General features: G+C 38.9%; 1 long non-coding RNA gene across 6 annotated transcripts in view; it reads right to left on the reverse strand.

Moving 5' to 3' along the window:
• Nucleotides 1-349: 349 nt before the first annotated feature.
• Nucleotides 350-26,317, reverse strand: part of LOC148363041 (uncharacterized) — a 62,935-nt gene continuing 36,967 nt past the window's right edge. For 4 of the 6 annotated variants that reach the window (XR_015850948.1, XR_015850947.1, XR_015850949.1 and 1 more), the window contains 3 exons: nucleotides 26,062-26,213; nucleotides 16,634-16,699; nucleotides 350-2,562 (listed from right to left, as the gene is read on the reverse strand). This is a non-coding gene — a long non-coding RNA (uncharacterized LOC148363041). The remainder of the gene's footprint in view (nucleotides 2,563-16,633; nucleotides 16,700-26,061; nucleotides 26,214-26,317) is intronic. The other 2 variants (XR_015850945.1, XR_015850946.1) reach the window with 2 other exon arrangements.

Here is a 26,317-nt window from a genome sequence, read left to right on the forward strand (position 1 = left end):
TAGGGCAAACATGTTCTGAAAATAGCTCACCAGTGCTGGGTCATTGTGATTTTCGAGGGAATTGATTTTTGTACTGGTTAACTGAGTCTATTTAACCCTATTCCCAATAATGAACATGTAATAACAAAATAACAGCATGGATTTAACATGATTTGTTTTAATTTCCAAAATGCATATAAAATTAGATGTGCCTTTGAGATCATTACTAACAAAAATTATCTCTCAGCTTGAAAAATGTTGGATACCCCTGCTATAGAACCATCCAGTAATCCAACCAAATTCATTTGTTGTCTTCAACAACTCGGCAACCTTTGGACCTCAAACTCCGGTAAAGAAACGGGAAAAAACACATTTTTCAAATTATTTTATTAAAACATATTTTAAAGGGGTTTACAGTGAAGGGACTTTACCTGCTGGTAAAAGGGGCGTAGGAGTGTAGCGTCTTCCAAGCTCACCAGTTGTCGTATTGCTGCCCTTCAGGGAAGGCAGTAGGTTGTATAGTTATCTCCAGATTGGGTAAAATCACTACCCTGAAACCACACAACCTACTACCTCACCCCGTACGAACATCAGGAACATGGCGGGAAGTCAGAAACAAAAAAAACATCCTGGCCCGAGGGAGCAAGTGCGAAGTTATTGAGTGCAAAAGTTGAGAAAGGCGCAGTAACAATTTCCTGCCACGAGGAGGCGCTTCAGTATAGGGGACATCATCGGTGGTCGCGTGGTTCCACTCATCAGAAGATATTACAGTCACTTCAGGAAAGACAGTAAGTTGTATAGTTATCTGACAGGAAGGGTGTGACCCTCAAACTATACAACCTACTACCTCACCTCCAAGGACAGTCAGGAAATATTTTGCTCCGTCCGTTGATCTTGTTTTGATACACAAATACATGTTATTGCACACACACACAGTCAAAATGGTAATGGAATTTTTAGGGGGCGCAGGTCACATATATTTAAGGGAAATATTATAAACGCATTTCATGAAGCTATAAGTGAGAGCAAATACAGAAATCCCTTGATTTTTGCAGGGAATCCATTCCATAACCAACCATATTAAATGAATAATAACGAATAATAACCTGCTTGCAGCATCACGCAATTGGGGATAATGGATCAGGGAATATTTTTGAACCTACAATGCACTGTTGCACATGTGCAAAGTAGAAAGGGAATAATGTATAAAATGTATATTATAGTGTAACACAATTCATTTGTTTACTTGTGCGCATTAGTTTCCCATATATTATTTCATATTCATAGGACTGTTCAAAAATTATAATATTGTACTTGAATTCCTTATTTTCAATAGAAAATGTCATATATCTGGATTCATTAAAACTGAACTATAAATGACAAGTCTTTAGTTCTTTTAATATTGCTGCTAATGGTATACACTGTAATATCCGATTTCAAAATATCAGAGTATAATGAAAAAAGTATACCAGGAGACTATTCAACTAAAATAATAAAAGGCTTGGAATATTTCAGTTGATTGCTAAGGAATCTAGAATGTATGACATAGGTTTTTAATTACATTACAGAAAATAGAGAACTTTATCAAAATGTTCAAGTTTGATTAAACAGTCCCTGTAGTGATTGCCACTGTTGTATCCATCCGTATATAGTGTAAATCCATGCTTTTGGGAAAGCTACAAGCTCAACTTATAACAAGCGCAATATTTGGTTGATTTTGGTGAGTGGCATGAATTAAATCCTTTTTTTATTCAATGACAAATGTTTAATGCAAAAACTACATTGTTTACATAATGCTTGCACCCCTGATCATATAGCGCGCAAACGCCATACGTACGGGATTATTAGATTGTTAAACATTGGTTTATTTAGATATTTAATATGTCATTTCATTGAAAAGCATCAGTTCACACTATAAACTGTCAGTTATTTCGTTATAGTTACTATAAAATCCAGGGTTATTCGATTCAATTGACACTGGACAAAGATTCAATTCAATATTCAATTCAATTCAATTAATTGCTCCAAACAGCGCCCAAGAAACAAAAGGCAGTTCCCCTATTGGTTTGGGCATAAAGGCGCTTGTAAAGTCACATTGTAATTCCGCGAAATATGTATATCAGTGTTACTGTTTACCTGACTTGTGAACCTGACTGCCCATTTTGCACATCTGGTTAGCTACTCCTCTTGCACTATCGGCACTATGGTAAAATACTATACGTAGCCATAATACAATACAACTTTTACTTATATCTGTACATTCAAGGAAACTGGGCGGGTCAGATGTATCGACATTTCGTTCTGTATACACGTGTACTAGAATGACAATAAAGTAGATCTGAATCTGAATCTGAAACCTATCACTCCAAAAAAAATCACAGTGCACCTAAGATGTGAAAGTAAAACCTCTAAATGGTGAAAGAATACTGTAGCTCAAAAGTGTGGTACATTACTAACTAGCCTGTGTTCTGTCATTGCAGTACTGCCACTTCTCACTTGGTATGGCTTTGCACTGTTTCTCACCTCCTTGCATCATGAAGAAGGTGAAACATTCTGTAACGAGGACAGCATCAGTTGCTCTACCTGAAACAGACAGAGAGAGAATATTGTTTAATGACAAAAAACCCAGAATAAAAACAATATGCTGAGGTAGGTACACAAGAATCTTTATGAAATATGCAATAGTTGAGATTTGTTGTATTACAGCATTTATCACAGGTTTCCTCCGGAGAATGACAAGAAAAATCCTCAAAATGAGTTTATATACTTGATATATTAACACCATTTTATTTTAGTAAGGTGAGACATATAATCCAAATACTCTGAATTTTGCTGATTTTTCTTGTTGTTGTTGTATCTTATTATTTATTTGATTATTTTTTACTTATTACTCTGCTAAAAAAAGATGGATATTTGCATACTAATGTGTTCATTTTCTTTTTTTTGCTGTATTTTTTACCTACTTAAATTATATCAATTCCTTTTCAGTTAATTAAAGAATTATTTTTCTGATTTTTCGAAAATGTAAGATTCATTTTCACTTAATAATGTTTAATATTTTTTATATTAGTGTGCAGGGCATTTAAACAACTGTTATGAAAATATTGTAGGCTTCCTTTGCAGGTTATATTGTAAAATATCTAAGACCTATCGAAATTTCAAGATAAGGCAGGGGTGGCGAACACGCGGCCCTAAAGCCGCATGCGGCTCTTGGCCAATAAGAATGCAGCTCTTTGCCTCATCATATTTTCAATATACTGTGGCTCTTTGCCTTGTTTCATGGGCATTTTTAATTTGTGTGTATTGAGGGTGGACACTTTCCTTGAAATCAACACAAGAACAATCCTTGTTGTATTTTAAGGAGAAGAGTGTGTATTGGGAAATAATGGTTTCAATTGTGTGTGTTTGTGCGTCTGTCTGTCACGGCAGGTCAGTGCGTGGTGTGGGTCTTTGACTCTCACAGTTAAAAATTTCGGCTCTTTGTGTCAAACTTGTTTGCCACCCCTGCAATAAGGCATACCTGTTTATAGGGCTCACCTTCAAATAATAACTATTTGCGAAATATTTTCATATGTAAGGCTCAACGGATTATGAGGCACATGATATAAAAACGAAGAGCAAGGGTTGCATAAAAATTCATTAAAACATAATTCAAAGAATATAAACATTTTGTAATCTGGTTTCACGACTTATTTATTTACGAATGGTTACCTACCCTATGCAGTCAAATTTAGTTGGAATTATGCATTTTCGATTTCATCCACCGTATTGTCTGGTCTGCAAGGCAGACTGGATTATATATCGCAATTACGAATTTCTGAAAAATTTGGAGTTTGTAAGTGTGCCTTATAGTCCTGAAAAGATGGTCAATCACTACGAAGATGTCCGTCTGTAGCAACTCTTAAGCCATTAGCAAGTAGTTTATACTCATTCCCATTCCTCAAAATCCTTAAGGTTTCCAACATTCATGTAGGTTGCTTGATGTTGTCATAATAAGTAGCAACATTTTAAGTCTAATTTTTCCAACAAGAGTGGTTGCAACTAGAGAAGCAATGAAGACCGTACAAATCAAAATAAATATTGCAAGAACTATTCCCCCCCACACTTAACTTAAACCTGCACCATGGAATACGATAACGGTACGTATCGTCTAGCTGACATTGTTGACAGAACCGGATGGCATTTGGAAAACTTGCACAACAATCCCCGGGGCGAAATAGAAGCCCATGCAGGGTGGTAAAGTTGACACAAAGCAGAAGTAGAAACTCATGAACGTGGATGACCACAATGTATCCCAGCAGACATTATCTGGATTTTCTCATGCTTATGTGACAAGTAACATGTTGTCAACGCCGGACCGAAATGGAACCCCGTAGCCTTCCTGCTCGGAAGATTGGCGCCATGTTCGGTTATGTAGGTTCGATTGATGTTTCAAGTTGTTCCAATTAAAAAAAAAAAAAAGAAAGAGAGAGAATTTGTTCCAGGATTTAATGTTACCCCTTATAAAACTTTAACCAAGTATTTAAGGCAAGGTCTACTTACGAAAAGTTGTTAATTATTTTTTAATAAAGATACTCGGACTTTGATGTCACTCAACACAGAGCACATGGAGCACATTTGCTCTCGGCACTATTGTACTTACAGCGTTATTGTTACAGTGTTAATGTTACTGTTTACCTGACTTGTTAACCTGAATGCCCATTTTGCACATCGGGTTAGCTACTCCTCTTGCACTATCGGCACTATGGTATGGTAAAATACTATACGTAGCCATAATACAATACAACTTTTACTTATATCTGTACATTCGAGGAAACTGTGCGGGTCAGATGTATCGACATTTCGTTCTGTATACACGTGTACTAGAATGACAATAAAGTAGATCTGAATCTGAATCTGAATCTCAAGTGAATGTGTGTACCAATTCACCACTAGAGGTCATCTTAGCTTAGAACAGAAAAGTATGTGCATTAGTAGAAGACACACTAAAGGCTCATGGAAGTTACCCGCAGGCAAAATTTGCTAGTGGCAAGCCATGCAGCCACGCGGTTACCATGAGTGGCTAGAGAAGGAAAAAGTGGTGGGAAAATGAAAGATGCCTGAATCACAGGACTTGTTAGCAATGACATGCAGGGCTCAGCTGAGGATTTCAGTGGCTGTTAGGTGAGAATAGCACCACCGGGACGAGCCACCTTCACAAATTAGTCATTCAGGCTTCCATAATATTAAGATGGCGGCCAAACAAGTCAGCTTCTTCAAAGGGAGTCCTAAGTTGTGTAAAATTATTTCACATTTCTAAATCTACGAGTCTTTAAAAAATCATGTTAATAAAATAGTACTTGTGTTTTTTTCCTATGATTTGAATTAAGAGTGTTCTATTTAAAGCGGCATTGTGTAATATTTTGTGACTCCTAGTGGTAAAAAAGCATTAATGCTGAGCGGCTGTGACCACAAGTTTAGCATTAGTCTTTAGTGTCTGTGACACTTGCATCCCCAGCTAAATAATTGAGCATTACATTCTGATGCTAAAGCAATGAGATTTGTTAATGCAGCTCAGCAGTGATGGGTCATTGCCATTTTCTAAGAAATTTGATTTCTAACCGGCATGAGAAATAATTGAAACAATTAGTGCCTTTAAGTACAAGATAAATTCCTCAAAAATTGTTTTGAAAATAAGCATTTAATTTATATTTGTAAATCACTCTGTGCTCTTATGCAAAAGGGATAGGCTTAGTCAACCACTAAATTATTTTAACCTAACTTCTAGTAATAACATAGTAATAACACAACATTTTAAATAAATTCATATCAAAGTAGTTGCCCTTGGCACTAACCAGGTTTGGACAGTAGCAATAAAAAAAATAGGTAGGTATTACAAGCAAACACCTCGTATTTTACTCCCCGTCATGCAAAAGAGTCACCATTCACGTTTCAAAAGGGACGCTTGAAGCATGCAATCCTGTCAGGCTGCTGACTGGACATCACTCATTTTAATATAGTAGCTGTCTCAGAGTCCAGTCTAGGTCGGCATCAGCTTTCAAGTCCGGCCAGTTGCTATCATCAAGGGACAGCACGCATTAATGCAAGCATGTATGCATATGAGGCTCTACGGGCTAAAAACACCCCTTTTGCTAGGAGCTGTTCTTGGAAGTGTGCAAAGTCAGCAAGAGGGCTCAGACGCGTGAAAGAGGAGCCCTTGGAACCGATAGACGCCACGGTCGGGCAGCTGACAAATTGCTTTCGCTCCTGGTTGTGCAAAAAAGACAACCTGAGTGGCCACACACGATGTAGGAGCACAACTCCGTGAACACTTCAAGCGGCTTCTGTCGGCACGGTTCAAAAAGCCACTTTAATTCAATTACACTTCAGTCTGAGTGCTATGGATCAATACACGGTCTTAATGCAGAGATAGGAGAAAGTGAAGTGCTCCAAATTTGGAATGTGATCTCTGGGTTTTGCTGGTCGGTATAATAAGTACTGTAAGCATCCAGACTACGGATTCACCGGAATGAAAAGATGGGACAGAAACCAAAACCCGCAAATGCGTAACCCTTCGCCGAAAACTGAAAATGCAACACACAAAATTAAATATACCTGATATACTTATTTTACATATAATGGTAAATGACCGACGGGCTTATTACTAGACGCTAATATAAAGTGTTCTATTTTTTTAATTCTCATAAACAACAAAAGGTGATTAAAAAATCTAGTCAGACAACAAAGTAACAGAAGTAAAAACCGTTTTAAAATCTAACATGCAAATACTGTATACCCTTATTTAAGGAGCAATGATTGACTGGGAAGAATAGAATTGTGGCCACAACTGACCATTTCTTTTTGGGCAGGCCAAAACAGCACAACTCCTGACAAAAGTTTCTTCTGTCAGTCCCTGCTTGTATAGATTGGAGATAATGGATTGCCGCTGCACTAGTGTAGTTCATTTTTTAATCGACAGATGGGCAAGAAAGAGCCTGCCACGCTTGAGAGAGGTGCACTCTGCTGCTCAGAGAGATACACGATTGGGGATACTGGATCCTGGCTGCAAGAGAGCAGCTCTCTAATTGGTGGACGGAATGGCAAAAAAAGCGGCTGAGCCTGCAGGCCCCCGCTCGCAGCAAAATCCCACCAGGGATAATGGATCATATTTTTCAACCTGCATTTTACAAAGCACGAAATAGCAAGCGATTACGGCGACACAAGCCATAGTATTTTGTGGCTGCTTATTATGAAACTGGATAGCTTGGAGCTACCACACTGCAGAATCTTGCGTTCTCCTTTGTTAGTTGACGTAAGAAAGCTTTTTTCGCGGACATTCCAAAAAATGGAAGACAGCCAGAAGACTTAATGGTTGGTTACCTCGGCTTTATAGTTTTCGGGTATATTGTTTCAGACTGATGTGATTCTCATAAGTATTTTTTGCACCCTAAGAGTTTGTACATTCCAATGATGTGTGCCAGGACATAGTTATGGGGCTGGTGACATCGTACAGACACATTTGTTTATCAAAAGTTCGGCGGTTAAGGTACCTTATATTATGAAAACTTTCTGTGTACCATCTTTATTTGTAAATTTCTCATGTTTCAATGTGGGCACATGCACCTTATAGTCAGGTGCGGCTTATGTATTTGCAAAATGTTTTTTCCTTTAAAAATTTACCGGGTGCGGCTTATAATTACGTGCACCTTATAGTCTGAATTTTAGGGTATACATTTTTATGGGCATGTTAGCTTCAAATGAGTGAAAAAGAGTGAATAGAGATAAGAAAATGAGAGCAGGGTGGAACTAATGATAATGATTTAAATTTTGCTTTTGATCCGAATCAGTCCCCAAAAAAAATCTATAATACTTTTTTGGGCACTTACTTTTGGTGTTTCAGTTTTCAGCCATTAGTTTTTCATTTTGCCCCACAATTTGGGCGTGTAAATAACTCAAAATAAAAAAATGATACAGAAAGGTTACAAACATTTGGAGTATCTGGGCGCTTTGAGTCTCGGCCTGAGTGCTGTCTTAAGTAAGCAATAAGATGCTCGAGGGTGTTTAGTGTGTATGCATTTCACTGTCACGGATCTATATACAGCACGTTTGAATCTTTGTGTTGCGATGGTGCCGACAGTAAGAATCCAGAGAGACGAGATGGAGCGTTTTAAAAGCATAGCTTCTCCACAGGAGTAGCACAGCAGAAGCGAGCCATCTATTTATTCCAGGCCGGGGGGTTGGGGGGGAGTGAATGGGGGTGGGGGAGCTGTTTGTGAAGGCTACGAGGTAGAAGGAAGCTGCACGGACAGGTCCTGTTACACATGTCACGGTTGGGGTGAGGGGCGACCAGCCGCAGGGAGATAGCGCACAAAGTCAGACAGGTTGACCTCCCAGTCACCTAGACCAGGGAGATAAGGTCCAACTTGGGGCAAATGTGCTGCAAAGTCAGAATAATTCTATTTTGTGTGCCCTAATTGTATAGTGTACCCCCGGGATACGACATTAATACGTTCTGAGGTGGGGAACAAAAAGTGAATTGCCATTTCGCAGGGGGAAAGGCATGTAAACCTATGGCAATACATAGATAACACATTCCAAACCCCCGATACCCCAGATGAAAGCATAAAAATTCCAAAATTGTATATAGCGCTACTTATGTGTAAGCTATGTATAGGGCTGCAGCAACAAATCAATAAAATAGATTTAAATAGATTATTAAAAGTGTTGACAACGAATTTGATCACAGATTCGTAATGACGCGCAATTATTTCGTTGTGACGTAGTGTTGATGAGCTGTTGGGTGGACAAGCTTGTACTACCACTTTGATCCGCCAAAGGGCAACTCAAGACCACATTTTGTTGCACAACGTCTCTCCAGCGTGTCCTGGGTTGCCCCTGGGGCCTCCTGCCAGTGGGACATGCCCGAAACACCTCTCGAGGGAGGCGTCTGGGAGGCATCCTAATCAGATGCCCGGGCCACCTCAATTGGCTCCTCTTAATGCGGAGGAGCAGTGTCTCTACATAGAGTCCCTCCCGGATGACTGATCTTTTTACCTTATCTCTTAGGGAGAGCCCCGCCACCCTGCGGAGGAGACTCATTTTCGGCCACTTGTATCCGGGATCCTGTTCGTTCGGTCATAACCCACAGTTCATGTAGATGTATAGCATGTATATATATATATATATATATATATATATATATATATATATATATATATATATATATATATATAGACACATGCATATACATAAAAGATCTAATTAAGTGGAAAGTAAAATGGAATTTGTACAGCTGGCGTAAGGGGTGGATGCAGGAGGAAAGATGGCAGTTTGAAAGTTAAACTGAATTTAAAGCTTCCACTTGATTGTATTGTCATACCTTTAAAATATTTCCTTGTGTTATTCACCTTTTTATTTTTAATAAAAGTCTGTCAGCTTGGGATGCATAGCATATAAAAAAATTACAGTATTGTTTCGCCGACTAGCAAAGTCTTTACAAAGCACAAGAGATTCTGCACTTAATAAAGAAGGCATTGTGGGAGGTAGTTCAGCCAATTGCATAACGACATTTTCATGATGCCACGATGCAAAACAATTGCTAAACAAATTGAGCAATAGCAGACAGGCATCTTGGAGACAAAACTCTCCATAGGCACAAACACCGCAAAGGTTTACCAGTATATGTTTTGGGGCACACAGTATAATTCGCTGTTGATGTATAAATACTGTTAAGATTGCCTGAAAAAACATCTTGTTCCACAGCATGTAGTGAAAATGACGTACAGTTGGATTGCCGTATCCCGGGGGTCTAGATTACTTGTAGGACCACTCAAGCCAGCCCTCACCCAGCAGCTGCTTCTTATCCCTCACATACTGTATGTACACAAAGACCTTTAACACGCACTTGTGTGGGATGCAAACAAGAGAGTGTGAGTTTACAGCACAGTTTGCAAGGCTGGGTTTGTAAATGGCATGTTTGCAGTTATACTCTAAACTCATGCACGCACAGGGTTAATTAAGATCAAAAATAATATCTTCAAATCAGGGCAGTAAGGGCAATTTCATCAATAGACCTGAAAGTTTGGACTTCTTGCTGCCATGGAGAATGTTTTCTGCCACGGATTTTTGATCCAATGAGATCTCTCCATAATAGCCAGTAAAATGTTCTGAATTAGGGGCAGCACGGCGGCGCAGTGGTTAGCGCATGTGCGGCACAGTTTATGTCATGGGAACCTCCTGCATGGGTTCAAATCCAGCTCCAGACTTCGTGTGCGGAGTTTGTATGTTCTCCCCGTGCTTGCGTGGGTTTCCTCCGGGCACTCCGGTTTCCTCCCACATTCCAAAAACATGCATTTCAGGTGAATTGGCTGGTCCAAATTGTCCCTAGGTGTGAATGAGCGAGTGAGTTGTCTGTCCCCGTGTGCCCTGCGATTGGCTGGCAACTATTTAAGGATGTCCCCTGCCCACTGCCCGATGATTGCTGGGATGGGCTCCAGCACCCCCGCGACCCTACTGAGGATAAGCGGTGCAGCTGATGAGATGAGATGTTCTGAATTAATTTTCTTGTGGTCTTGGAATCAGTGATGATGAAAAAAATAGAATGAGTGTCCTTGTTTATTGAGTCACTAGAAATTGACAAATTGAATCCAATCAGCGACAAGTGGATAATTATTTGCGAATAGTGTGAAGTAGTAGTTTTTGTGTGGTCTTTAATGTATCTACAAAGTAACTGTAATGTTCTCACATATACAATAGGGGGCAGTGCATCGCTATTTTCACAATTATCTGACGAGTAAGTTGTATGTATAATTAAATATACATGAAAAAAATAAAAATAAAAACAGGTGACACATTTTGTTGTAAATAAACTTTTCCGTGCCACCCACAAAATATTGTACTGCATTTTAAATTAATTATTATTTTTTTCAAATGTAGTTTAAAAATGTATTCCTACTTCAACTATCATTTAGAGTTAGAATTCGGAGTATTTGTTCCCGTCTATTTTGTCCTGTTTAATATCGATCTCCATCTAGTCCTGTCCGGTATCGTTCCATCTGTCCGATATCTGCTTGAACGATTGGTATCGATCTCGTCGGCTTCTAGCTTCCTGTCATTCCACGCCAGACTGCTGCCTTACGTCTTCTGCCCAACGATCGCCGTATCACTGGCGTTTGGGTTAACGTGCATGACTGCCCCATTTCCAGTAAAATAAAAGCTTGTGTGAAAACGTCACGCATTTGGGTCCTGATCCTGTTCCGGTTCATGACAATAAAATCACATTTCTGGCTATTTTGGGTTTTCAGGTGGGCCTTTTAGTCGGGAAAATACAGAAAATTATAATACTACAATATAATTAGTTACCAATTTTATATTATCAACTTTGCATCAAAGGCTGTCTTGACAATTGACACAAAAAAGTCATCTCCATCTACATTTTCCCCTCCAAAAAAGTATAGGTTGGAAAGACTATATCTGGTCTATATAGTTATCCCTCGGTTATTGCGGTTAATGGGGACCAAAACCACCCGTGAAAAGTGAAAATCCGCCAAGTAGCGACGCCCCTTCAAAAATGCTTAAAAAAAAAAATAGATTTTTTTTTTAATTATTTTATTTTATTATTATTATTTTTTAGACCAGCAAAGCTCTGAACCCGTGAACGTGGAACCACGAAGTAGCGACGCCCCTTCAAAAATGCTTGAGGGAAAAAAAAAAAAAAAAAAAGGAATTATTTAATTTTATTATTATTTTTTAGACCCGCGGAGCCCTGAACCCGTGAATGTGGAACCACGAAGTAGCAAGGTCCCACTGTACATAAACCAGAATTTAGCAACGAATTTGTTTTAATTGTCATATGTGGTATCACTAAAAACGATCAGTGAGAAGAACTAGAAATGTCTGCATGTTTTGCTTAGCTTTGCTTGCAGAGCATCATTCAATAAGCCCGGGCAGTGCCCCATCGCGCGGCATCTGTCGCCTGCTATATTTAGAGGCCGCGTCAAATAGCCCCGTGGAGACCCCTGTATATGAACTTGAGCTGACAGACATGAGGCCAGAGCAGCCAGGTTCGCCTCGCCCGTCCTATGTAACCTTGAAGGCCTGATTACCGTTCCGTGTACGGCAGCAGGGTTCTAGCTAACAGCGACAAAGGGGCTGCAATTACAAGCCTGGAATCAGCAGTCATGGACTCCGGGCTGGTGGCCCAAATAAAGTAGAATACAGTAAACCCCCAGGTTACGACGTCCTTACCGTTCTATGTTTTCATGTTTTGATGTGTAAGGACGCCCTTGTGCTATTAGCTAAACTACTTTCCACATCGCCTTTCTTTCCGTTCAGTGTAGACTCTCATGTGCTTTGTAATGCATTTGCAACTTAACGCAATACAATACTGTATTTTTACAACTCTATTTATTAGCTACGGATCCAAATACTTGCAGTGATGCTGAAGGGAGAAGAAAAACATGTGATTATTAAAAAATATGAAGAAGACACAAATCGTTACCCTCATTAATGTGTATGACCATAACTTATTGCTGATGAGGACCATGATTAATGTAACGAGTATTCTACTATCTTTGTAAGTGGAAAGTTTAAAATCTGTTCTATTTGAATGGGCCTCCTACACCATATCTGCTGCCACCTGCTGTACCAGCTCAAGTCCAGTCACACCATAAGTAAATACATTTGAATTTTCCCCCGCCATGTATATTTTGCCCAAACACCCAAACAAGTTATATTTTGCCCAAACACCCAAACAAGTTAGGCACCCCGGCACCTAAGTTGGTCATGCTTTCGTCCCTCCATATGAAACGGGACTCAAGAAAGCGGCCATGTCACTCGGGTCAGGGTGACACAACACACCCTTTTGTTCAACAATCATAAAAACATATATTACATATAAGTAGTACTTAACACATACAATTTAAAAAAAAAAGTGTTCCCTGGGATACCGGCAGTTCAAAATGTTGACCTGTAAAAACTAAAATTTTAATCTGCACGCTCCTTCCCCTCTGCATCCACCCACTAACTCTACTGTACCAGCTCACGTCACGTCACACCAAAGGTAAATTACATTTCATTTTTCTTTTACATGTATATTTATTTATAATGTCATTTAATCATTAAAATGTATATGACACATAAGTAGTACTTACAATATACCTTTTGTCATGTAAATGTCTTTACCTCAAGTACCAGGGGGTTGTTATTGATTAGCTACACATTGCCATAGGTTTCTGTCCTCTACTATACAGCAATTTTCACTTCTCCACCTAAGAACAAAATGATATCATATCCCGGGGATATACAGTACAATTAGGGCACACAAACTAGAATTTCATTTTTCCTTTACTTTTATACTCATTTATAATGTTGTATAATCATATACAAGTGGATTACACATAAGTCGTACTTTCCATATGCTTTTTTCACTTTACGGTTTTTATGTGCGAGAGTGGGGGCTTGCAACACATGAGCTAATTACCATACGATAGTTTCACCTTACAGTCCCCCGCTCAGAACAGATAAAGGTCATATCCTGGGGTTCTACTGCATTAAGTAATGTACCCCTATTAAGCCATTTTAATAATCCCCCACGCTGTGCGTTGTACAAGGATGGTGTTTGTAGAAAGGAACACTTGTGCCTACGCTCGTCTTTGCCGCGAGGAGAGTTACATGTTGCATGCCATCTGCTCGCTATAGGGTGAGGGTTCCCACATCACAGACATGCCCCAAATACACTGTGCTAACACTGAAAGCGTTTATAATTCATCCTGTTGACACAATATGGACGCCACACCGCCCCATATGTGCACATGGAGCCCCGATATGGAGCCAAAAGTGGATTTTTCTTCTGCATATAAAAGCACAGAGCTTGAAATTGGCCCAACTCACTTAAATCACACTAGAAGAGTTTTGCTTTATTTTGTGCTTTAGCTTGATGCTAAAAAAAGCCACAGACTGAAGGGTGGCATTCTTGTCTCAGATTTCAATTCAGCAAGCAATTCAACGATACACACAGGCACTCGGAATTACTTCTATTTTGAAGCAGTGTTTTTTGTTCTTGCTAGTTAGCGCAAAGGGCTACCAGTTTGATGTACATTTCTAAAAAAATAACGCATCATGTTGTTACTGTGTTTTTACAAGGTGATCTATTGGATGTAAGGTTGAATAGACTCAGTCAACAAGTTAAAAAAAATACTAGTAAATTACAATAACCACGCATTGGTGTTATTTTCAGAACCAGTCCTTAGGCTACTCAGCTGTCCCTCGGGGCCTGCGGGCACCAAGTTTGTGTCCCCTGACTTATCCCTTCCGAAAATGACAGGAATATCTGTAGCTAACTAAAGACTTTTAAAAAAAATATTTGTATTGTACTGCCCCCTGGTGGCAAAGACAAGCACAACAGAGGAAAACTTGTCAATGAATTGGAGAAAATCTCATCTCATCTCATTAGCCGTACCGCTTATCCTCAGTAGGGTCGCGGGGGTGCTGGAGCCCATCCCAGCCATCTCCGGGCAGTAGGCAGGGGACACCCTGAACTGGTTGCCAGCCAATCGCAGGGCACACAGGGACAGACAACTCATTCACACCTAGGGACAATTTGGACCGGCCAATTCACCTGAAATGCATGTTTTTGGAACGTGGGAGGAAACTGGAGTGCCCGGAAGAAAACCCACGCAAGCACGGGGAGAACATACAAACTCCGCACAGGAAGTCTGGAGCTGGATTTGAACCCACGACAGGTTCCCATGACATGAACTGTGCCGCACAAGCGCTAACCACTGCGCCGCCGTGCTGCCATTGGAGAAAATAATTATGTTAACAAAAATCGCCACAAAATATTTATTTATACACTATGTATTGACTAAACATCATAAACTTTACAATTACTAAAACGAAGTGACCTTTATGCTTTGCATATCAGAAACTTCCAAATGAGGTTTGACTTATGAATTGATATATTTGTCATTTTTGTATATTTTGTCATTTTATTGCTTCATTTATTTATTTCAGACCAGTATACATTTGAGCATTATGGGACAGAGGAGTTTCTTTGTTTTAAATACGACAGGTATTTAGAATTAGAGATGAAATGAAATGATCTGCATTTATATAGCGCTTTTCAAGTCAATTACTTCCCAAAGCGCTTTACAATGTGCTCCACATTTCCCAATAGCGGCCTTGCAGCCATGTAAGGCTGCTAACCTGCTTATAGGGGGTATTAGGGGTTCAGTGTCTTACCCAAGGACACTTCGACATGTAACACGGACGAGCCGGGATTCGAACTGGGATCCCTTGATCCCAGAACGAGCGCTCTACCTCCTGAGCTACTGCCGCCCAACAGAATCATAGTAAAGATTCTGATAGTAAATTTTCTGGAGCCTGCTGCATTTTCCACAATATAAGACACACCGGATTATATGGCGCTTCCCCCGAAAATCTATTTTGTCATGTATAAGGCGCTCTGTGCTAAAGGCACAAGGACTTAAAACTTAAGTGGGAGCTAGGGTTGCATAAAAATAAATAAATACATTTAAATTAAAATAATTTATTTAATTGAACATAAATTAACATGGCATTATTTTCACCACTCAAGTTAATTTGAGCAACCATCAACATGTTGACCACTAAAGGGGCCTCAAAGACTACTCTATATATTTCTCAAAGGCAGAACAGTTTCAGTAATCAGTCTTGTTTACCAATTCAAACCAGAGTAGTTATTTTTGTGCAAAATGTTAGCATTAACAAAAATCTTAAACATAATCAGAATATGTTTCATGCTTACTGACAATTCTTGTCTAATGAAACAACAGAAGAGGATTAGCAATGAGCGTTCAAAAGTTAGCGTCTAACCTGCCGTCCAAGTTCTGCACTTCTCTTTTGTTTCCTTTTAGCAACAATCATTTATCATGTTAACCAAAAGACGGCACTGGAAGACCTCTCTATGTTTCTCAAAGGCAAAACAGTTACCATATTTAGTATCATTTAATTGTAGCTCTGCATTTCCAATTTTATCCACAGTATTTTCCTGTATACAAGGCGCACTTTCATATTTCTGGCCAATTTTTTTTTTTTTTGATGTGCCTTTTTTAACGAAAATTTCGTCCTTCCTTGTATCAAAATTCCCCCCTCCTAGATGCATCAAATTTGCTATGAAAGAAAGAAAAAAGCCTTTTTTTCTTAACATGAGACACTGCAGTGAAGAGAAGTTGGGAGGATCCGAGTAACATCTGCACATGTAATCAAATGCCTGGCACTTAAGCCAAGCACGCTAGAGGCTGAGGGGCGGAATCCGAGTTTAGCGAGTGCACGGCGGGAGACGGAGCTCGGATTGTGGTTGGGGTGGAGACAGGTACACAGACAAGCGCTTGCTTGAGTCCCCTTCACAACAGAGATTAAAAGTAGTTACAAGGTCTTTTTTTCTGGCTCCCTTCTCCCACCAGCTGCCCGAATAGTTTGGCAAGCGCCACACAAAATGGCGGCGCTGCAAGGCAAGAGAGTTTCTAAACAGAGTCCAGGGAAGGCAGCGCCCAGTGGCCAATTAAGGGTTCACGCTAAGCGCTATTCTGCCAGTTATGGATGACGTTTTTGTGTCTAATAACAAGGCAGCAGGCGGAATGGAGGCATTTTGCAGCAGGTGGCCGCATAGCAGATCATCTTGCAGTGCTGTACTTACGAAAGAAGGTGCGCCAGTTCGTGTAATCGCGTTTTTTTAGCCCTTCGGATGTCATGGTGCCATCTCCTGAAAGAAAAGTCAACAGAGTTAGAAAAAATAGTCAGGGAAGCACTGAATTTCCTGCACCAAATTTTTTGTACCAAAAACTGGCAAAAAGACATTTTTGGTTTTGGCCTCAGAAAAAAATAAATAAAACCGAAAACAGGCCTCCAAAGAGCTATGTGGTGATGACGTCATGTTTTAAGTGAGGTGAGCCTTGCGAACCTGGCTTTCACACAGGGCAGAGTTCATGGTCGACGAGGCTGCAGATTTTTTTCTTTTACACACAAGAAGAAAATGGGAGCTCTGCCAAGCGTTTTTCCAAAAGTTTGTGTGCGAGTACTGTCACGTTTTTGTTAGCTGTTGGCCAGACTTTGGCTGATGTTTACATGCTAACACTACAGAGCTAAATTATCTACAGTTTTGATAAGTAAACACATAATTTTTGTGTAAATTTAAATCTGTTGGTCCCTGAAGTGGATTGGTTAGTGCTAAGCCATGTGCGCCAACAATATTATCAAATATTATGATTTTACTATGGCAAAAATGTTCCGTTTTGGCCCCTAGTGTTCATTTCAGTGCCTCTTTTAGGTTTAGTCGAACAGTGCAGTTCACCCCTTTTATTTGATTTAAATAATATTTTATTTGAAAATACATTTTTGCATTAACACTTTTTTAATTCACATTGTTTAACAAGTGAAGAATAAAAACATTTTCAAACAAACACGAAAAAACAGAGTCAGATAAAAACTTTTTTTAGCAAAAACTATGTGAGTATGTTGCTGTGCACTAACTTCCTACAAGCTTCCGAATTAGCTGGCTTGATTTATAGCAGAGAAGTACTGTTATCATGTTAATAAAAATGTAACCTATTTAATCAGATATGAGAATAAAAATCACCCACATTCAGTTTCAGCAGCAAATCATATTATTTGAAATTATTTTTTATAAAATGTGACATCACAGACTTATAAACACAACCAATGTGAAGCAGTAGAAAATAGCCAGACGTGGGGAAAAATCTTTTTTTACATAGGGAAACTGTTTGCACTATGAGACTCAGGGCAATGTTACTGTTGAGCTAGCACCAGCTTTTCACTCATGCTAATGTAGTGCAAGTTCTAGGAGTGTATTTGACACATTTGTGTGCAGCTTTCAAGATGTAATGGGTTGCAAGAGAGACCCGATTCAACTTGAGGCCTGCAGTGGACGACACTGCCAATTAGAGGCCTTTTCCGACTAGGTGCTAATTCCGTACAGGGACGCTAATTGCGACGCGGGGCACAGCCTTGCTGCTGAGTTTCTTTTATATATTGTTTGGAACGTTTATAATTACAGTTCAGCGTCTTGGAGCGCCGCCAGCACATGTTTATAGACTCATGAGTAACCCAACTCCCGCGGCCCAGGGAGACAGATTCATGTCGGTAGCTTCGTGCACTCAATGCACTCTGTAGCGCACACAAGCTAGCGCAATTGTGTGTGTGTGTGTCGTTGCATGCTCATGACTCAAGAAGCAGACTGTACGTGCAGAACAAAATCTGCATGTAGTAACTGAGTACAGCAAATAGCTGTGAGCGATGTGAGAAAATGTATTACTTAGCAGTTTGTTACACAAGCGCTTCAAAATATTTGTGTGAAGTGACCTCAGTGAACCTTTTTTTTTGGATCCAAGTCAATACAAAACTATTTTAGCTAAAGTAAGAGGAAACAAATAAATACAGGGCTGTGCCATTCGTTACTTTATTACATTTTTTAAAAAGTGTCATGATTAAGTGTCTTGTGTCCTCATCTATGGTTAGAGAACAGTTTTTATAAGGAAAAAAATATGTTTACGTTTAAAATAAATAAATACGATGAATATGTGATGCTTGGGGTCGTACATCAAGCTGATTCGAATCACTCATCCATCCATTATCTGCACCGCTTATCCTCAGTAGGGTCGCGGGGGTGCTGGAGCCCATCTCAGCTGTCTTCGGGCAGTGGGCAGAGGATACCCTGAACCGGTTGCCAGCCAGTCGCAGGGCCCACAGAGAAAGACAAGTCACTCGCTCAGTCACACCTACAGACAATTTGGATTGCCCAATTAACCTGAAATGTATGTTTTGGGATTGTGGGAGGAAACCGGAGTCCTCGGAGGAAACCCATGCAAGCTCGGGGAGAACATGCAAACTCCACACAGGAAGGTTCGATCTCATGACCTCAGAACGGTGCCACCCATGTGCTCACCACTGCTCTTGATTCGCATCTTAGACAGCCCTATCGTTTTTCAACATGAAAATGACCTCCTGCATAAAACCCTGACTTTATAAAGTCAAATCAGGTCAAATTTATTTATATAGCCCTTAATCACAAAAATGTCTCAAAGGACTGCACAGGATTAAAATGACACAATTTCCTGATCTTAAACCAACCTCAATGGAAGTTTTTTTTTTTTAATCAATAAATTTAAAGTTAAATGATTTAATAATGACTTTTCAATTATTTCTTTGTGAAAGCTACTTTTTATATCCTCATTTGATGACTACAGTGTTACAAAAGACATGAATCAGAAGTATGAATTCCTATAAGAAGCACTAATATAAGTGGTGGAGCAACAAATCCCAAAATGAACGATGCAGATTACGAATATTTAGGTTGTTGGAACACTGTAGCAAGACAATATTCAGTAAGGCAGAAGAAATATTTAGTAAGCAAGTAAAACCACTTACAACATGCCACTGTTGGAAAAGTAAAAAAATCAAATACACACACATGCAGCAATTAGATTGTAAAGTACTGCCAAGGAATAAAGCTCACAGTTGAGCTCATCAGTACAGCACCAATACTGGGAATTTCGTGCAGGATAAAGAATACCTGAAATGATGTGTTGCAGCAACATTTATGCTCAAACATAACATAAACACTACTTACTATTAACATTGACTTTGTGGTTAAAGCAACACGACATTAAAAGAATTTCAAGGCCGTAAAAATGTGTATAGTGTCACATAACCATAAGACTCCACCTATCCAGTCATTAAAACAATACAATAAGTCACCTTTCAAATGTAATCAAAATAAATGCAGAAATAGCATTTCAAATTTCACGGATTTTCATCAAGCCTTGTGTCCTGAATTCTGATTGGCTAAAAATAAAGCAGCTATCCGTAAAAACGAATGAAATGTTTACACTTACAGTAAAAAGTACTTTATAGTACTATTTGTTGAACGAATGCTTGGGCCTCTAAAAATGTATTGTTCTTTGATTCCAACCTGAAAAAAGGTTACTACTACATGGATTTGACAGGTTCTTTTTGAAATTTAACCCCCGTGAAAAACAAGGGATTACTGTAAACATTTTTAGGCCTCTAGGCTTTGGGCAAAAAGGTAAAAGGAAATACGCTTCAAAGGGCAAACCATTTACGGCTAATTATTTTAGTACACAATAGCAGAGTAATTGCTAATCCCTTCGTTTAACAGATCTAATCCTTCTTAAAGATGATGGCAAAACTCAAGGTGATAGATAATTCTGCAGCGTTGGCATTTCCCCAATCTTCAAACATTGGCTAGAGAAGCCCCCGCTCCGCTCTCAATCGTATCCCTGAGTGAAACATTTTTTGGCTGACTCGACAGTTCTGCATGGTCCCCAAAAAAATGTCTTGGCAACAGCAAGAGCCAAAAGCTGTAGAAATATATGAGCAATGGGAAGGAAAAGTGGAATAGGCGCCCACTGGTGTTATCTGGACGACGTCCTTGCCAAGCAGATAGCGCGTTAAGAGACACACGTCTGCTGCTGACTAAAGAGTCTTTTGTATTAACCGTTGCTGGAATAAAAAAATTGTAATGTAGAGATCCCACGGTCCCCACCCGCAAAAAGTGAAAATCCGTGCGGTAGTTTTTGCGCGCGCTTGCTGTCTTGCTTACTTACCAACTGTGAGAGAGAGAACGTATAACAAATACTTATATTTAAAAGGTAAACAGTATTTTAAATTAGTCGATGTTTTTTTGAGGGCACACCTTGATTAAAGCGAACTTACTGAAAGAGAGAGAGAGAGAGAGAGAGAGAAAGAGAGAGCAAACAGAAGGAAAACTGTTCGATTTTAAAGATGAACAGAATATATTTTAAATTAGTTGTTTTTTCTGGTTGCGCCTTTATTAAAACTGACTTATTGACGGAGAGGGAGAACAAATAAAAAATGGTTAGATTTCAAAAGTAAACAGTGCATATCCTAAATTAGTAGATGTTTTTGTTTTTTTTGGGGAGAGAGAGAGAGAGAGAGAGAGAGAGAGAGAGAGAGAGAGAGAGAGAGAGAGAGAGAGAGAAAGTGATGAAATGAAATGATCTGCATTTATATAGCGCTTTTCAAGTCAATGACTTCCCAAAGCGCTTTACAATGTGCTCCACATTTCCCAATAGCGGCCATGCAGCCAAGTAAGGCGCTAACCTGCTTATTGGGGGTATTAAGGGTTCAGTGTCTTACCCAAGGACACTTCGACATGTAACACGGACGAGACGGGATTCGAACTGGGATCCCTTGATTCCAAGACGAGCGCTCTACCTCCTGAGCTACTGCCGCCCGATAGAAACAGACAGCAGCATTAATAAAGCGAAATTTAGATATGGAGATAAAAGAGTGAGAGAAAGAAAGAGATTAAGATAGGGAATAAGAGAATGAAGGAGCCACAGAGATCGATATAGCAGATAGAGAGATCGAGAGTAGTATCGAAAAAGAGATGAGAGAGAGAGAGAGAGAGAGAGAGAGAGAGAGAGAGAGAGAGAGAGAGAGAGAGAGAGTGGGATCGAAAAAGAGATGAGAGAGAGGCAGAGAGATCGAGAGTGGGATCAAAAAAACGATGAGAGAGAAAGATCGAGAGTGGGATCGAAAAAGAGATGAGAGAGAGAGAGAGAGAGAGAGTGGGATCGAGATCGAGAGTGGGATCGAAAAAGAGAGAAAGATCGAGAGATAGAGAGAGAATGTGGGATCAAACTTCTCACTGAGATGCAAAGATGCAGAAAGGAACGTAGAGCAGGTAGTATGGAAAGCATCCGTCGGATGATTTTTTTTTCAAATTCGATCTTTTGTCTATTTTTAATTGAATATTAATTTTTCAGCGAAGGATTGAATCAGAGATAACCGAAGCGCGAACCAGCGAGGGGTCTCTGTATATGTAACTTGACATATTTTCTCGAATGTTGCTGGCCAGCGTCCAGCTGTGCAAAGCGGCCATTGAGGGCCCCTGCGTCCATGTGAAAGGTCTCTTTTTCAGCACAGCATATTGTCATGGTGACATCATGTTGCTGTGGTTTCGGTGGTTAAAATCACGTGTGACCACATCCCAGCTGACATTCAGATTAACGCAGATGGGGGAAGAGAAGGGGCCCCTGGTCCGCCCCCAGTCGACAGCATGACGGACTTAATGACCTCTTGAGTGTGCTGGCGAAAAAAAGAAGGTAAGAGCGCCTTGTTTTTTTGCTCCAGTGGATTCATTTTTGACGCCTCTGTGCAACACATTTGTGGAGGAGGGAGGTTAGTACTAGTAGATTTCCTTATTTGTCCCACTGGAATTCTCGTTCTCACAAACATTTGGTAAGAAATGCTACAAAGTGCAGCCCACATTTATTTTGCAGTGGCAGCATGAGATTCAAAACACAAAAGAACATTTCAAATCCTCCTTCATTATTTCCAGTAAACCCTCGCTATAGCACGGTTCACTTTACACGGTCTCGCATTTTGCTAGCATTATGTCCTGCATTCTTATTTCCACTTTCAATTTGAATATATTTTATTAGACAGTGCAGTAGTTATATGTTAAGTATTGTTTATACAGTTCCTTTATTTTATTTTTAAACAAATGCTTTCGGATTTTTCTGTAGTTTCTGTCTGTGCTAGAAAATTTAATTTAATAATGATTGTAAAAAATTGAGGTTTCAACTCCAGATTTCCCCTATTAAGGCTTCTTTTTGGAAGGTAATCACCACAATAAACGAGGGTTCACTGTATTATCATAATCCGAACCTACCCAGAGAAGCAATATAGACAGTGCTTGCAGCCAAATATTGCTTAGATTTGCAGTCAATTTTAAGAAAAGGTTTGGTTGAGAAATTTCTAACCCCCTCCATCAACTTTATTACCTCCCTCCATTCTAAAATCCCACTAACAATTAATTATCATCAAAACAGGACATACATAGACATCGATACTCTTTATAACTGATAATATTCTTTTTCTCAGGTGCATCATTAATGAAACTCTTTGCAACTATGTATTATAAAAGTTGCTTCCTGCTAAATTCTGCATGTTTTATACAATTTAAGATATTTCTTCTAATATTATTTTTCTCTCCCAATTATGATTATTACACTCTAAGAGTGAGATCATACAAGGAAGCTTTAACTCATAGCCAATATTTTTCATTTGATTGCTTAAATAAACCGGTTTTAAAGTACCACGGCAATTAAGTGTGCATGATGACTAGAGAACATTTTTCTTGCGCATAGTGCTAAAAATATCTGTTAGTTTGCATTAATGACCCATTATTTAAATATGACTTCCCCCTAAATTCTTCAAGTTATTTCATATTTAGTACATTTTCCGTAATATTATAATTTTCTTTAAACTATAATTATCATACTTTCAGGTGAAAATCATACAAACAATAAATTTTAATTTAACTGCTAAAATACACTGTAAATAAACCACTTTTGCATTACCACAGTAAAAAGTTTGCAATGTGATTAAACTACATTTTCCAAGTACATGGTTTGAAAAAAAAACTTGCTAGTTTGCAATAGTAACAAATTCATTTAGCATAAATTGCTCCTAAATTTTACAGGTTATATATTATTTATGATGTTTCCATCAACAGTATTTTTTTTAATTCACTATTGATTAAACTTTAAGGACGATATCTTAAAAACAGGCTTTAGCGTATAACAAAAGGTTTTCACTCAATTGCTGAAATTTACTGCAGATAAACCAGAAATTATTTGCAGAGTACATTATAAATTACATTTTTCTTGTAAAGAGTCCTAAAAAAATCATGCTGGTTTGCAATAATGACCCATATGGAAATAAATTATTGATATTGGCCCATTTTCAATGAACATCGCTCCAAATGAGATTGTAAATCCTTTCATGATAATCTCTACAAATATGTCTGACATTCTGCTCAATTATTTACCACAACATGAGCAAATTGGAGCGTTTCCTACGTAATTAATTAACAAAACATTTGGCCAAAAATCTGGCACAACCCCCAAATACTCTTGATGATCATCATTTTATTTATCTTTTTTTAAAGTCCTTTTAAGACTAATTTTGCATAGCCGAGTGAAAACAAAAGTTATGAGCATACAAGAATATTATATGCAAGAATAGCGTCTCCGAAATGGGTGAACTTTTATTATTTATTTTATTTTTTATACAAAGACCTACAACATTATCGAGCACATGCTTCCCATTGCTGAGCCAGTACGAGGAGGCCCCATTCCACTTCATTAGCCACACACACTAATTAAATCCGAAAAGAGTGCATGATCCAAAATTCTGTCCATATAAAAACAGCCTCACTTTTGATTGCCACCTTCCACACTTGTTTTAATATTATCAATGTAATATGTGTGGTGGATAAGTGTCAATCAAACTAACTGTAACATCTCGTAGCTGCAGCTTCAAATTTGAAAAGAATTATAATTGGTTGATTGCGAACATGGGTATTTGAAATAATAAAATACATTTTGGGCATATTTATTTATCAAAAACACGCCTACAAAAACAACCGCATAAACCACATACACACACAGACAGACACACAGACTTACACACGAAGGACAAACATCCTCTCTACATTCGTCTTTCTTTGATTTTTTTGGGGTTGGTAAAAAAGCCGATTTTCTTATAGTTTCTTTTCACCATTATAATCATTTACATTCGAATTACCAAACCAGGTAATCCGGTGCTTCAAATCTATTGTTTTTGGAAGCAAACCTTTTTTTAACCTGTCAATAGGATTCGATTATTACTTTGGTACTTTATTTCAGTTATACTGATTAAAAATTAAAGAATACGGTAAATTAATACAGCAATATTTAAAACCAAAATTTGCTGATTGCATTGTTCACTTCTGTGCTCAATAGAAAAAAGCAGTTTATTGTAATCCTAAAATTGAAATGATCCAATTTGAAATTTCAAAATGAATAAAAATACATCAATTACGTATTTAATTATGTTAGAACAAAGGGAATTAAAAAAGGTACAAATATTTGGAATCAAAAAATATATATTTAAATTTTTTTCAAAAGGTTTCAACCTTTAATGAGAATACACACCTCAGTTGCTTCTGCACACACCCATTAGATGAATACTGTACCTTCAATACGCATTATGTTATATAGAATGTAAAATATTGCATCACACAATACACACTTTGAAAATTTTGGTTTGAAAGTTCATGTTCAAGTTTACAGCAACAGGAAAGTTCAAGTGCAAGTTTGGCAACCTGCTTTCCCCCCCCAACTTGTTTGAAAATAACCTCAGGTTTGAACAAAAGTTATATAAACCACCAAGTAAAGCGACCACTGAAAAAATACGCCTTTTATGAGGAATTATCAACCGCGAATGGAAAAAAACCTCGATGCAATCACAAAACCATGTTCACATATTTTACATGTGCCTGCATGTGCCCCGTTGACTGTGCCGCTTCAGTTTGGGCTGCGCTGGACTGTAAGTATAACTTCCACGTGAGAAAGAAAGCTACAGCATTGCGCCATACGGGTTCTTAAACGTCATCTCTCCATGAAGGCCCACACCATGCAGCAACAAGCAGGCCGCCATAAAGGGAGGAGAAGAGAGGGCATGCATGTCTGAATTATATCCTGACCGCAAGTTAGTTTTATTGGATAGAACTTGAATATAATCAGACAAATGGCACAAGAGACAATAATTTACAATATTGTTTTACCATGAAAAAAACATTTTTACATTAACTTTTCACATATCTTGACTCCTTTTTTTAATAGGCTTAAAAAAAAGCAAATAAACTGCCATAAATCTTTGAGGCGGCACGAATGGACAAAAAAACGACACAAAACAATTAATTATGTTACAAAATCGCACATTTGCGAGCGCTTGCCCATCGCGTTGGGCTAAACAGAGCAACAAAACGGGTCAAAAATCAATAAATGTGTCTGAGCGAAAACATTTTTCTCCGTTTTTGCGCTGACGGGTACACTGCGTACTTTGCCCGGGCCCGTATCACTCATGTGTATCCCTCACCAAAAACGAGGCCTACGCCTGCATCCTTTCACCAGCAAAACCTCTTCGGAGCCACTTAGAAACAATACCGAAAAACACTCACATATGCTAAAGCATTCCTAACGTGTCCATAAACGAACCCTCGATGTTACTCACCCGTCTTCGTGAGGCGGTAGAATCAGGCAACGGGTTTCCAAGGGATCCGGACGATTCCACGCTCGCTCGGCTTCCAACCCGCAATCTACTCTCCTTGGCCGGACTGCCTCTTTCCTCCGGTCGTAGTCTGAGTCCCCAAGTTCAAGTTGGGCCTGAAACAATAGGAGGCCATGATGCTGCTTTGCCAGTGTGCATGAGGAATGTTAGCAAATAAAAACGCAGTTGTCGGATGTACGCAAAGACGAATGCGATGTGG

The sequence above is a fragment of the Urocampus carinirostris genome, chromosome 7 (genome assembly GCF_059441175.1).
Source record: "Urocampus carinirostris isolate Australia breed hairy pipefish chromosome 7, RoL_Ucar_1.0, whole genome shotgun sequence".
Taxonomy (NCBI): domain Eukaryota; kingdom Metazoa; phylum Chordata; class Actinopteri; order Syngnathiformes; family Syngnathidae; genus Urocampus; species Urocampus carinirostris.